The sequence below is a fragment of the Colobus angolensis genome, unplaced genomic scaffold, assembly GCF_000951035.1.
Source record: "Colobus angolensis palliatus isolate OR3802 unplaced genomic scaffold, Cang.pa_1.0 Scaffold567, whole genome shotgun sequence".
Taxonomy (NCBI): Eukaryota; Metazoa; Chordata; class Mammalia; order Primates; family Cercopithecidae; genus Colobus; species Colobus angolensis.
This window is the reverse complement of record NW_012119232.1, coordinates 97,693-111,221: the sequence shown is the minus strand read 5'-3', so window position 1 is coordinate 111,221 and position 13,529 is coordinate 97,693. Positions and strand designations below refer to the sequence as shown.

At 41.1% G+C, this 13,529-nt stretch overlaps 1 pseudogene across 1 annotated transcript; it reads left to right on the top strand.

The window, feature by feature from the left end:
* Positions 1-1,357: 1,357 nt before the first annotated feature.
* On the top strand, positions 1,358-11,895 carry LOC105525924 (annotated as a pseudogene). Its single transcript, XR_001003994.1, has 9 exons — positions 1,358-1,530; positions 2,702-2,839; positions 2,930-3,067; positions 3,505-3,585; positions 4,473-4,596; positions 5,994-6,091; positions 6,849-6,870; positions 8,701-8,735; positions 10,503-11,895. The product of XR_001003994.1 is annotated as a glutamate dehydrogenase 1, mitochondrial-like (transcript).
* The last annotated feature ends 1,634 nt before the right edge of the window (positions 11,896-13,529 follow it).

Sequence of the window (13,529 nt, the reverse complement as noted above, 5' to 3'; positions counted from 1 at the left end):
GTTAGGGATATGTTGGGAGTTAGGGGTTTGGTGTGAAGTAAGGCATTTTATTTTGTTTACATGGATAGCAAGTTGCTTCAACAAGTTTATTGAATATTTCATACTTTTGCCACTGACTTAAATTTTTATATGGATTTTCATTTTATGTTGATTGCCTGTATAAAATAAGGCTGTAGTTTCTCCTGCTCCACTGCTGAGTTTACTCTGCAGTGTTCTGGTGGCCATGTTTATAGTATATTTGATGCCTTCGAAGGGAAGCCCTCCTGAGCCCCATTCTTCTTTTTTTTAATTACACCTGTTTCTGAACAAGAATATACGCACATCTTCAATTGAAAAAGGACAGAAAGATGGGTGGTGAAGGCTGCTAACCCCATCTCCACTTTGCAGAGCTAACCGCTGCTACCAAAGATACTCTACTCACACAGAAGCACAGGACTCTCATCCACACATACCTTTCTAAAAATACTTCATTAAATAGTTTCATTAGTCTACTCTTAGATGAACTTGGATATCATGTTATATTAAGTATCAAGTTATATTAAAAACCTCCTTTTTAAATAGTGGCAGAAGACAACGTTGAGTCTTCCCATCCAAGAAAATTATAAAGCCTCTTCCTGTCTCAGGCTCTGTTTTGGTGACATGCTCAAGTCTTACAATAGATTTTAAGACACTCATGAATGGGATGTGTATGTGCCTTGATTTAGTAGAGCTTAAATACTTGTTGAAGGAATGATAGCTTTAGGCTGAACTAGCTCTACTTTTGTGATGTTATTTGTACTTACTTGATGTTCAATCCCTACACTGTTTTTTCCATCAGAAAATATAGTCTACTTTGCTGAGCATGGTGCCGCATGCCTGTAATCCCAGCACTTTGGGAGGCCGAGGTGGGTGGATCACCTGAGGTTGGGAGTTCGAGACCAGCCTGTGCAACATGGAGAAACCCTCTCTACTAAAACTGCAAAATTAGCCGAGCGTGTTGGCACATGCCTGCAATCCCAGCTACTCAGGAGGCTGAAGCAGGAGAATTGCTTGAACTTGGGAGGCAGAGGTTGCGGTGAGCCGAGATCACACCATTGCACTCCAGCCTGGGCAACAAGAGTGAAACTCTGTCCCAAAAAAAAAAAAAAAGAAAAAAAGAAAATATAGTACACTTTATTATATTTTCTAGGAACAGAAAGCTGAAAAAGTGAGTGTTGTCTCTATTGGTAAAAGTGTACCTTAAATACATTCATACACACACACACTCCTAATTAGCATTAAATGAGAATGTGCTTTGACTGTAATTCATTATATTTGTTCAACAGAGAAATTGGACTTGACATTTCATTCTTTCAATTACTCCCTCTTAGAGGATATTAATGGACACGCCTGTGTTACTGGTAAACCCATCAGCCAAGGGGGAATCGATGGACGCATCTCTGCTACTGTCTGTGGTGTCTTCCATAGGATTGAAAACTTCATCAATGAAGCTTCTTAATGAGCATTTTAGGAATGACATCAGGGTTTGGAGATAAAATATTTGTTGTTAAGGTAAAAAAAAAAAAAAGTTTCTTTAATAACTGATAGACATTAAGTAAAGTTTTTAAGGTTTTTAGAATTGTAATTTTAAAATTCAGTTATCTCGCATAATTTTAGAGTGGTGGTTTCCAGAATAATAGATCTTTTGTTTTTTGAACCTTGCTATGATTCATGTAACTAGAACTGATTTAAGTATCTCTCAAGTACATGTGAAACTATTACCAACTATCACCAAATTCAACCAAAATATTGGTCAGTATTCAAACTTGAAATTGTATCTAGAAGGGCAAGTCTCTTAACATGATTTTCTAAGTTTTGTAAGTATATAAAAAGGTTTTCACATTGATCCAAATTTGTTTCATGTGTTAACATGTATTTTACTTAGGAGAATCTTAATTAAGTTGAAATAACTTGACAACAGAAGTTGTAGCTGGGCATGGTGGCTCATGCCTGTAATCCCAGCATTTTGGGAGGCCAAGGCGAGTGGATCACTTGAGGCCAGGCGTTCGAGACCAGCCTGGCCAACATGGTAAAAATGCCATCTCTACTAAAAATAGAAAAATTAGCCAGGCATGATGGCGGCGCCTGTAATCCCAGCTACTTGGGAGGCTGAGGCAGGAGAATCGCTGGAACCTGGGAGGCGGAGGCTGCAGTGAGCCGAGATCACATCACTGCACTCCAGCCTGGGCAACAGAGTCTCTCACAACAGAGACTCAACAGAGTCTCACTCTGTTGCCCAGGCTGGAGTGCAGTGATGTGATCTCGGCTCACTACAGCCTCCGCCTCCCAGGTTCCAGCGATTCACCTGCCTCATCCTCCCAAGTAGCTGGGATTACAGGCACGGGACACCACACCTGACTAATTTTTGTATTTTTAATAGAGATGGGGTTTCACCGTGTTGGCTGTGGCTGGTCTCGAACACCTGATCTCAAGTGGTTCACCTGCCTCAGCCTCCCAAAGTGCTGGAATTACAAGCATGAGCTACCATGCCCGATCATCACATTCTTAAACAGAGCATTTTATTATTGAAGAGAAACCAGTTAGTACATTGTTTCTTTTGGCAAAAGAATTTTGAGAATTGCTTCTAAATGAACAGAGTGTGGATTTACATTGGTCAAAATATGACTCTTGCTGTCTATACCAGGACTTTAATTTTTGTGTCATGGATAATTGTTCTTCACAGGGATTTGGTAACGTGGGCCTACACTCTATGAGATATTTACATCGTTTTGGTGCTAAATGTATTGCTGTTGGTGAGTCTGATGAGAGTATATGGAATCCAGATGGTATTGACCCAAAGGAATTGGAAGACTTCAAATTGGTATTACTACATTTTTGTGGCATAGACACTAAATATATTAACATTTAAACTCTGGTACAGCTATTAATTGTGAATTTCAATCAATGGCAGCAACATGGGTCCATTCTGGGCTTCCCCAAGGCAAAGCCCTACGAAGGAAGCATCTTGGAGGCCGACTGTGACATACTGATCCCAGCTGCCAGTGAGAAGCAATTGACCAAATCCAACGCGCCCAGAGTCAAAGCCAAGGTGACAACATTATAGAAACTGGAACCAATATTATCAATGTGAATGATGTCGGGGGGGTCATAGAAGAGTCTGATTGAGTTTTCTCTTTCTTTTTAGCAGCTTTATTGGCATATATTGTACATACCATACATTTCTCCCATTTAAAGTAAATAATTTAATGGCTTTTAGCTCCCTGCACAGAGTTATACAACCATTACCAAAAAAACGCATCTGCCTGACACTCCTGTTAAAAAAAAAAAAAAACCTAGATAACAGAAAAGTGAAAGGTAGTTTTATACACTTTGCAGAACAAAATAACTTCTATTAATTTAATTTTAACTGAAACTGTGCTTCCCCCCACATATGAACACATGTTCATTTATGCACATCTCTTGCCCTCAGTGGAGGGGATTTGACGGTGTTGTTGGTATTTCTCTATGTTCCTGACTCTCTTGCAGATCATTGCTGAAGGTGCCAATGGGCCAACAACTCCAGAAGTGGACAAGATCTTCCTGGAGAGAAACATTATGGTTATTCCAGTAGGTCATCTATATTGATTAGGCTTTATATGTACTTAGAATCATAATTGTCTTTTGCAAGGAATTTGGAGGAAGAGAGGAATTATTAGTCTCCCAAGCTCTAGTGAATTCATCTTTATTTCACTTTTCAGAAAATATAGAAGCATGGTTAATTCTAAGCCTGTCACTTTTCACTGTGATCTAAACATTTATTCCAATTTCAGGCTCTTTACTGAATGTCTTTAGCCTTCTAAGAGTCTGGTTATATAAGTGTATATACTATGTTAGAAACACTATTCTAACTTAAGCTCTAAGATTTTCTGTATGATTCCTAACCTTATGCATTTCAAGTGCCCCTTCCGGCTTTACTCAGAAAACTAATATGAGGCACACATGCTCAGGTTTTTTAGCAGGTAAGCATGAATCTATACCAAAAAGTTATTAGAAATTAGTGTGGGCTTGGAATGCATTTTAAAGAACCCCCTTTGCTGAAAGCACTTAAGACATTTAATGTAACTGAAATGGGCTACCCTTAGGTAATATGAGAAAGAATCCTGTCTTCTGAGAGGCCCTGTGGACGGACCAATCCAATTGGTTGGTGGGCAAGCCATTTAGTCTGAGAACTTCTGGTAGAGAAGAGGCTCTAACCAAAGATTATTAACATTCATTGATTAATAAGCCAAAAAATGATTTTTTTTTCCCCTAAATAGAAAAAGCGTTAGATGGAATTGGGCGAGGTGGGGAGGAGTGTTAAATTAAGTGTGAAATTCCTGATACTGGCTAAAATATATTTGTGATATTTGAAGTTCAGTCTACCTTGGTATTGAACCTAAGGTCTGAGGTTCATTTTAAGCTTTTACTAAAACCATCGTCTTCTAATTTCTTTGGTGTCTTATTTTTGTGTATAGGATCTCTACCTGAATGCTTGAGGAGTGACAGTATCTCACTTTGAGTGGCTGAAGAATCTAAATCATGTCAGCTATGGCCATTTGACCTTCAAATATGAAAGGAATTCTAACTACCACTTGCTCAGTGAGTGTCGATAATCTTGTTCACCAAAACTCATCTTCTGAGCCAGCTAAAAGGCTGTAAAAAGATCCACTTAAGAGAACTTACCCCTTGGGAAAGAATTGAGTCTCAGAAAAGAAAATAATATTTTGTCTCATGAAACTTAGACCAAAAATGCACAATATCTTTCTGGATATTAACTCTCCCATATACTTATATCCAGATTTTTATTCTGTGATGTAATGTTCGCAGAATATAGTCTACAAATTAATTTTTTTTTTCTTTTTTTGAGACAGAGTCTCACTCTGTCGTCCAGGCTGGAGTGCAGTGGTGCGAACTCAGCTTAGTGCAGCCTCCACCTCCCAGGTTCAAGCAATTCTCCTGCCTCAGCCTCCCAAGTAGCTGGAACTATAGGCATATGCTGCCATAGCTGGCTAATTTTTGTATTTTTAGTAGAGATGGGGTTTCACCATGTTGGTCAGGATTGTCTTGATCTCCGGACCTCGTGATCCACCTGCCTCAACCTCCCAAAGTGCTGGGATTACAGGCATGTGCCACCACGCCCAGCCAATAGTATTTATTTAAGTGTGATTTTAAAACCCCACTGTCAATACTCATTTCTGTCTCTGGTTGCTCTTAGTCAAGTCCTATCTAGTGTCACGAATTGTTTTTGAGACTCCTGATGAGAATACTTGTTTTTCTTTGACAAGAGTAAGCTCCACAGTTAAGAGTAGAATTTCTCATCAAGCTGAAATGAGACCAAGACCTCCTGCTGAGCATCTCTCCTCAGCCCACTGTGAGAATCTGGGTGAAGTGTTCCATCTGTTTCCTTTCCTTTTTCCCCCAGCATTTTCTTTTTAATAGAGCCAAGGAAAAACCCTGGTAATGGGTGTTATGGAAACACAGCAGTGACCTAAATCCACATTTATATAGGAAATTGACAATAATGTGTTCTATTCCTTCTTGACAGAGTTTTTTTTTTGAGACAGAGTTTCATTCTTGTTGTCCAGGCTGGAGTGCAATGGCACAATCTCAGCTCGCTAAAACCTCTGCCTCCCTGGTTCAAGTGATTCTCCTGCCTCAGCCTCCTAAGTAGCTGGGATTACAGGCAGGCATCACCATGCCCAGCTAATTTTGTGTTTTTAGTAGAGGCAGCATTTCACCATGTTGGTCAGGCTGGTCTCGAACTCCCGACCTCAAGTGAGCCACCCGCCTCATCCTCCCAAAGTGCTGGGATTACAGGCGTTAGCCACCATGCCTGGCCCTTCTTGACTGAGTATTAAATGATTAACCCTTTTATGTCATTAGAACTCTCTGTACGTTTTTGGGTTACAGTTACTGTTTGGGACTACTTTTGATTCTACTTCATTTTTCTTTTCTGTTAGCAATATCTTGATATATCTCTTTTTTTTTTTCTATAGTGTCTGTTCAAGAGAGTTTAGAAAGAAAATTTGGAAAGCATCATGGAACTGTTCCCATTGTACCCACAGCAGAGTTCCAAGACAGGATATCGGTGAGTGTGCTCACCCCACAGTTGTACTTTACACATGCTCCCTGCTCTTTTGTTCAGACAGAGCTGGTTAGATGGATTTCATTTATGGCATAGTCTTTGTAATTAGCTTGACAGTAAGTGTGTGACGTGTGTTTTTTACCTTCCCTTTTCATTACATTCTAAAACTGGAGTAAGAATCCTAATGACTACTAATAAATTTAAAATAAATTTAGTATTTTTCACGTACATGTTTTAACAGTGAAGGATTAGTATGTACTTTATTTGTCTTAAGCTTCAGAGAAATAGGAAGAATTGAAAAGTAAGCATTAGATTGAACTATATGAGAGTCCAGGAGTTTGAGACCAACCTGGGGAACATAGCGAGTCCCCAGCTCTATAGAAAGAAAGCAAGAGGCCAGGCTCGGTGGCACATGCCTGTAATCCCAGCACTTTGGGAGGCCAAGGCTGGCAGATCACGAAGTCAAGAGATAGAGAGCATCCTGGCCAACATGGTGAAACCCGTCTCTACTAAAAATATAAAAATTAGCGGGGTGTGTTGGCACTCATCTGTAGTCTCAGCTACTCGGGAGGCTGAGGCAGGAGAATCACTTGAACTTGGGAGGTAGAGGCTGCAGGTAGCCAAGACTGTGTCACTGCACTCTAGCCTGGGCCACAGAGAGAGACTGTGCACCCCTCCTCCACAAAAAGAAAAGAAAGGAGGGAGGGAGGAAAAAAGGAGGGAGGAATGGAGGAAGGAAAACTTCTTTACCAGTAAATGATGGAAGACATGAAAAACAAAAGTCCATAGCACATAAACCTGGGGAAAAAATTTATCCTCATTGTTAGAGAAATACAAATTTAAAAAGGGTTTTTTTAATGTATTAACAAAAACAATGAATGTATCTTATGTTCACCATGTATATGGTGAAAACAGTTGTACCTTTATTGTAGTGACAGTGCACATTGGTGCAGCTCTTTGGAAAATGTGAAGTTATTAAAGTGTTCCTGCCCTTTGGTGCTATGATAATGTCCCCTCTGGGAATTTATCCTAAGAAAATAATTCAAAAGAGTAGGAACCACTCCATGCACAATGATGCTATTAAAACTATGTGTAGGCCAGATGCGGTGGCTCATGCCTCTAATCCCAGCACTTTGGGAGACCAAGGCAGGTGGATCACCTGAGGTCAGGAGTTCGAGACCAGCCTGGCCAACATGGCGAAACTCTGTCTCTACTAAAAATACAAAACTAACTGGGAATGGTGGCGCATGTAGTCCCAGCTGCTTGGGACACTGAGGCAGGAGAATTGCTTGAACCTAGGAGGCGGGGGTTGCAGTGAGCCAAGATCATCCCATTGCACTCCAGCCTGGGCAACAAGAATGAAACCCCATCTCAAAAAAAAAAAGGCATCTATGTGTAGACAGTTTTTAAATTTGGTTTCATTTAAAGTCCAGGGGCAGGAAAATGGCTGAGTTATATCTTATAATACATCTTCTTAGGAAATATTCAGTCATAGTTTAAGAATATATTGCAATGACTAAGTTATATCTTATGAAATATTCAGTAATGGAAAATGGTTCTGAGACTATTGCAACACGGGAAAAAGTTAAAGGTTTTGTTTAAAAGAAAGAAAGAATGCTTTAGCTATTCTAGGTACTAACTGTTCCCCTCAGTAAACCTTCCTTTTTCCTAGAGTGATGTCTTTGTTCTGGTCCTTCTATCTGGAATACCCAGATCCCATCCCTGCTTAAGTGTCACTGCAGTTCTGTGGCTCTCTCTGAAAGTCTCCTGTGTGCCACTGTTTCGTATATAACATCCATCCCAAGTGGCTAGTAGTGCATTGGAAGGGCTTGCACTCTCTCCTACATCAGCAGTTTTCCCTCCTCTGAGTCATTCCCCTCAGCTTACCAAATGCTGTTTTAGAAAATGTATAAATCTTAATCCCACTTCCCTTCCAGTACTGCCATTTGTTTTCTGTACAGCAAACTTCCTTGGAAGAGTTATATGTACTTGGCCTCCAATCTTCTTTACTTGAACCTACTCCACCAAGACTATTCTTGTGAAGACAGCCAGTGACACCAGCATTGCCAAATCCAATAGCTATTTTCAGTCCTCATCTTGCTTACCTATCAGCAGTTCTTGTCACAAATGACACTCCCACCTTGAAACATGTTCTTCTCTTAGCTTCCAGGATACCACATTCTCCTGGTTTTCTTCCTACCTCACTGAACATTTCTTCTCAGTTGCCTCTTGCTGGTATCTCTTCAACTCTCCACTCTCCTAACACTGGAAGGCCTGAGTCCCTAAACAACTTCTCTATCTAGATTGAAAACTTCAGTGATCCACTTAACCTCGTGGTTTTAAGTCTATGTATGTACAACTCTCTTCCCACTAGAATATAAAGTCTGTGAGAACAGAATTTTGATTTTACTCTACTGTGTTCCCTGGTACCTGGAAGAGTATGTAATCAATAAGTGTCCAAACTACATCAGTGACCCATTTTAAGTTGTTATTGGGCATATGTGTTTTGTGGCTCTGTATGTCACCTTAAGAGTGGTAGTGAGTTCATTGTCCTTAATTTTTTAGAAAGCATTCCAAGAAACAAATTGGGAAAGAGAGACGCTGACTTGATGGTGGAGGCCCTGAGTCATACACAATGGAGCGTTCTGCCAGGGTATGTGTGCAGATGCTGTTTGCCTTCCTGCTAGTCACATGAAGTGCAACTCAACCGTGTTATCTCAGCCGCCAGACTGTGTGTGCTGGTAGAAAATGGCAGTCTGGGCTGGGCAAGGTGGCTGACACCTGTAATCCCAGCACTTTGGGAGGCCAAGGTGGGCGGACCTCAAGGTCAGGAGATCGAGTCCATCCTGGCTGACACGGTGAAACCTCGTTTCTACTAAAAATACAAAAAGTTAGCGGGCGAGGCGGCGGGCGCCTGTGGTCCCACCTACTCGGGAGGCTGAGGCAGGAGAATTGCTTGAACCTGGGAGGCGGAACTTGCAGTAAGCCGAGATCGCGCCACTGCACTCCAGCCTGGGCAGCACAGCAAGATTCCCTCTCAAAAAATAAAAAAGAAAATAGCAGTCTGTTCAATGCTCCTCATTTGTGTGTAGCAAAACACGTGTTTTTTCAGTCTCAGATGATGAGCAATTTTTTTAGAGTCTTCATATATGTTTATGAGGCTTTGGAGACAAATAATAAGGCTGAATTAGGAGGTAATGATGTTGGCAGCTAGCCCAATATCGAGTAGTTAGCCAAATTGGGTTGTAGCTCAGTGCGCCACTATGTTATAGCTACAGGAGGCTACCTTACTGTAGAATTTGGTATAAGCAAAAGTTACTTTGACTGCTTGATCCCTACTTTAAGGCCTCAACCACAGTTTGAGTCCCGTTTTCCTAATTTCTTCTTGGGTTCAGATTGTATCTGCTTGGATTTATGATGAAATAGCATAACAGATATTGATGAAGAAGGTGGTGCTTAGTGCTATTGTTTTTCTTGTTAATTTTTGATTGAGATAGGGTTTATGTGGTATGAATTCATTTTTTTAAAGTATACAATTTGGCATCCTTTATTATATATACTAGCCATCACTGGTATAGAATTCCAGAACATTTTCTTCACCCTCTTCTTTTTTTGTTTTTTTGAGACGGAGGCTTGCCCTGTTGCCCAGGCTAGAGTGCAGTGGCACAATTTCAGCTCACTGTAACCTCTGCCTCCCGAGTTCGAGCAATTCTTGTCCCTCAGCCTCCCAAGTAACTGGGATTACCAGTGTGAGCCAACACGCCCAACTAATTTTTGTTTTTGTTTTCTTTTGTTTTTTGAGATGGAGTCTCGCTCTGTCGCCCACCTGGAGTGGCGCAATGGTGCGATCTCGGCTCACTGCAACCACCGCCTCTTGGGTTCAAGCAATTCTCCTGCCTCAACCTCTGGAGTAGCTGGGATTACAGGCATCCACCCCAATGCCTGGCTAATTTTTTTGTATTTTTAGTAGAGATGTGGTTTCACCATGTTGATCAGGCTGGTCTTGAACTCCTGACCTCAAGTGATCCACCAGCCTCGGCCTCCCAAAGTGCTGGGATTACAGGTATGAGCCACCGTGCCCAGCCTAATTTTTATATTTTTAGGAGAGATGTGGTTTCACCATGTTGGTGAGTCTGGTCTTGTACTCCTGACTTCAAGTGGTCTGCCCACCTTGGCCTCCCAAAGTGCTGGGATTACAGGCATGAGCCACCGCACCCAGCCACCCCATTGTTAAGTCCAGAGAATTAGGCCCTCCTGCCTAGAGGTTCTGCTGCTACAGTGGTTTGTCTTTGGCTGCCCAAGTCCTGCCTTGAAACACTGAGAAGGTAACTTGGACCAGGCCTGTCTGGGCCTTGTGTGTTTTCGGCCTGGGGTCCCTTGAGTCAGGATCATCTTCACTGCATTTTCTCTTTCTTTTCAGCAAATTATGCATACAGCCATGAGGTATAACCTGGGATTGGACCTGAGAATAGCTTCCTATGTCAATGCCATTGAGAAAGTCTTCAAAGTGTACAATGAAGCTGGTGTGACCTTCACATAGATGGATCGTGGCTGACTTCCTCACTACCCTCTTCACCTGTAACTTCTGCAGACCTATCACAAGTTTACATGTAACCACAGAAATCCCTTTCTCTCCTGACTCAGTAATAATGGATACCATTCTCAACAAGTCAATCCAAATCAGCCCCGAAGGAGAAAGAAATTAAGGTTAGGGGATTATGTACAAGCTGAGTGTGAAAGTACAAATCACCTACACCAGAGAGCCATTTTGGTATTTTGCCTTTAAATAAAAAGTCTCCTCCATCTGGCTGTGCAGCCTTGCTCTGTGGCTTTTCCCAACACAATCAGTGCTATTGCTGGGGAAGGGACAGTCAAGAGCAGTCAGTTGCTTGCTTATTTTGCTCTGGACGAGTCTGGGACACGCTGTAACTTTAACACATTTAAGAAGTAGGTGTGTGGCCTTTTCAGAAGGTGGCGTGGTCCTCAAGTGAGTTCTTAGTATTTTATATCAGCAAAATAACTCAGTTTTGCAGGTTGCAAACAAATATAAAAGCTGTTTCTGTTTATGAATTCTATTCTTTTAGAATAAAATAAGTATATGCTGCTGTAATAAAATTGTCTTTAATCACTTAACAGGCCTAACCTTGACTGAAATAGTGAATGCCTACAAAAATTATTAATGAAAAAAACTAATATTTTTATATCATAAAACAGTGTCATTTATAGCTTATCAGTCATCTATTATTATCCAGCAAACATTAAAAGCCTTGTAGATAATTAAGTTTTCTTCATACCTGCAAAATGGTGGAGGCTATTTTTGTTAAAACTGTCAGAATTTGCTAAGTGTAATTATGACACATAGTCCAAAGAATGCAGTAACCTTTTTATCATGTTACTAATTGTTCTCTTTGGAAGATCCATGGTTGACTAATTAAACAGTAATTCAAGTAGAGTGTCCAAGAAAAAAAACCACTTGGGCTCCCTGTTTGGAGTCTGGCTGGCTCTGAGCATTGCCAGTGGCCCTACTCACCTGACTTGGTGTCCTCTCCTTTTAGAGGCTTTCCGTTCTGCACCCAGCTTCGCCAACAGTGGGCTGAAAACAACCTTGGGTTGAGTGTTTCGTTTGGGAGTTATTTGGCCAGGGCCTTTTGAACAGTAGTGTCCCTGTGAAGTGCTAGATACTATATGTGTAAGAATGAGCTTTTTATCTTTTTAACTATAACACCCTTGAGAAATTTCTAACTACTTTGTAACTGCATGGCTTAACCTGGTGATAAAAGCAAGTATTAAAAGTCTACGTTTTCCAAAACTTATGTTTCTTTTCTGTGTTTTTACATGTGGTAGTTTCTCTTTTCATAAGTTATAATACTGCAATTGGATTTCTGAAATGTTTATAGCGACTACCCATATAATATTTCCTTCCACTTTATTGTGAGCTGCCCAGATTTTATTCTTGAATTTTTTTTTTTCCCAGCGCTCCACACGTTCTGAGAAACTTCCCTAGTAACGAACTATAGAAATGATCCCTGAAAGCATAGTCTTTATTCTCGAATTATTTTGTATTTTATTAAATAATATCAACAACTGTTCTTGAGGAAGAGGCTCCAGTGTTTAAAGCCGATATACTGAAGTAACTTTTAGTGCCGTTTTTCACTAAAGGGGATTTTATGTGGAGTGATTTAGCCACAGAATGTAACAGCTATTGAAGAGAGAATACTAACTGTAATCAGAACTGAATTCTAGAGTTCATTCCACCGGTTACTTAACTGCCAATGTGAAGCCTGACTTTCATTTGGTTTTTGTCTGTATTTCACAGTTCAGGCTCTGCATGCTCCTGGCATCGGGTCAGTCAGATAAACAGGCCCCTAGTATATGGGCATAGTGAGCCCTTCCCCAGCGTCATGGAGTGTATCTGCACTCTAGGTGGGCTACTAAAATGTGTAAGGGGAAAAGTGATACACAAATCAGTTCCAGAATGTTCGAATAATAGTGAGTGGGGCAGCAGATTCAAGTCATGTGAATGTGGGATAAGTCTTAGTGGTGGCCTTTGACTATATATTGGAAATATTGATTTTTTTTGTTAGTGGGGGTGGTTTTCGTTTTTTGAGACAGTGTCTTGCTCTGTCACCCAGGCTGGAGTGCAGTGGTACAGTCACGGCTCACTACATTCTCTACCTCCTGGGCTCAAGCAGTTATTCTGCCTCAGCCTGCCGAGTAGCTAGGACCACAGGTATGGGTACTACACCTGGCTAATTGTTTTTATTTTTTGTAGACACGAGGTCTCCATATGTTGCCCAGGCTGGTCTCACACTCTTGAGCCCAAGTTATCTTCCCGCCTTGGCCTCCCAAAGTACTAGGGTTACCAGCATGCCTGGCCAATAGTAATTTTTTAAAGATTAATGTCGAGGAGTATTCTTGATAGTAATATTAAAAAAACTAAATTGCCTGTGCTATCTATATGAAGATGAGAGCATTAGTGTCAGTAATTTTGACTCCTGGCTCCTGAATGTTTTAGTTTTTAAAAATCTAGTCAATTACTCTTTTTACCTTGACAGAAATTTTCTTTTTTTTGAGACGGAGTGTCGCTCTGTCACTGAGGCTGGAGTGCAGTGGCGTGATCTCGGCTCACTGAAACCTCCGCCCCCTGGGTTCAAGCAATTCTGCTGCCTCAGCCTCCCAAGCACCTGTGACTGCAGGTACGTGCCACCACGCCCAACTAATTTTCTTGTATTTTTAGTAGACATGGGGTTTCACCATATTGACCAGGCCGGTCTCGAACTCCTGACCTCAGGTGATCCACCAACCTCAGCCTCCCAAAGTGCTGGGATTACAGGCATGAGCCACTCTGCCCGGCCTATTTACAGTTATTTTCAAAACTCACACATGATAATCAAGTTACTTACTTCTGAAATAGCCATAGATGACTTATATAGCACCTGAAGAAGAC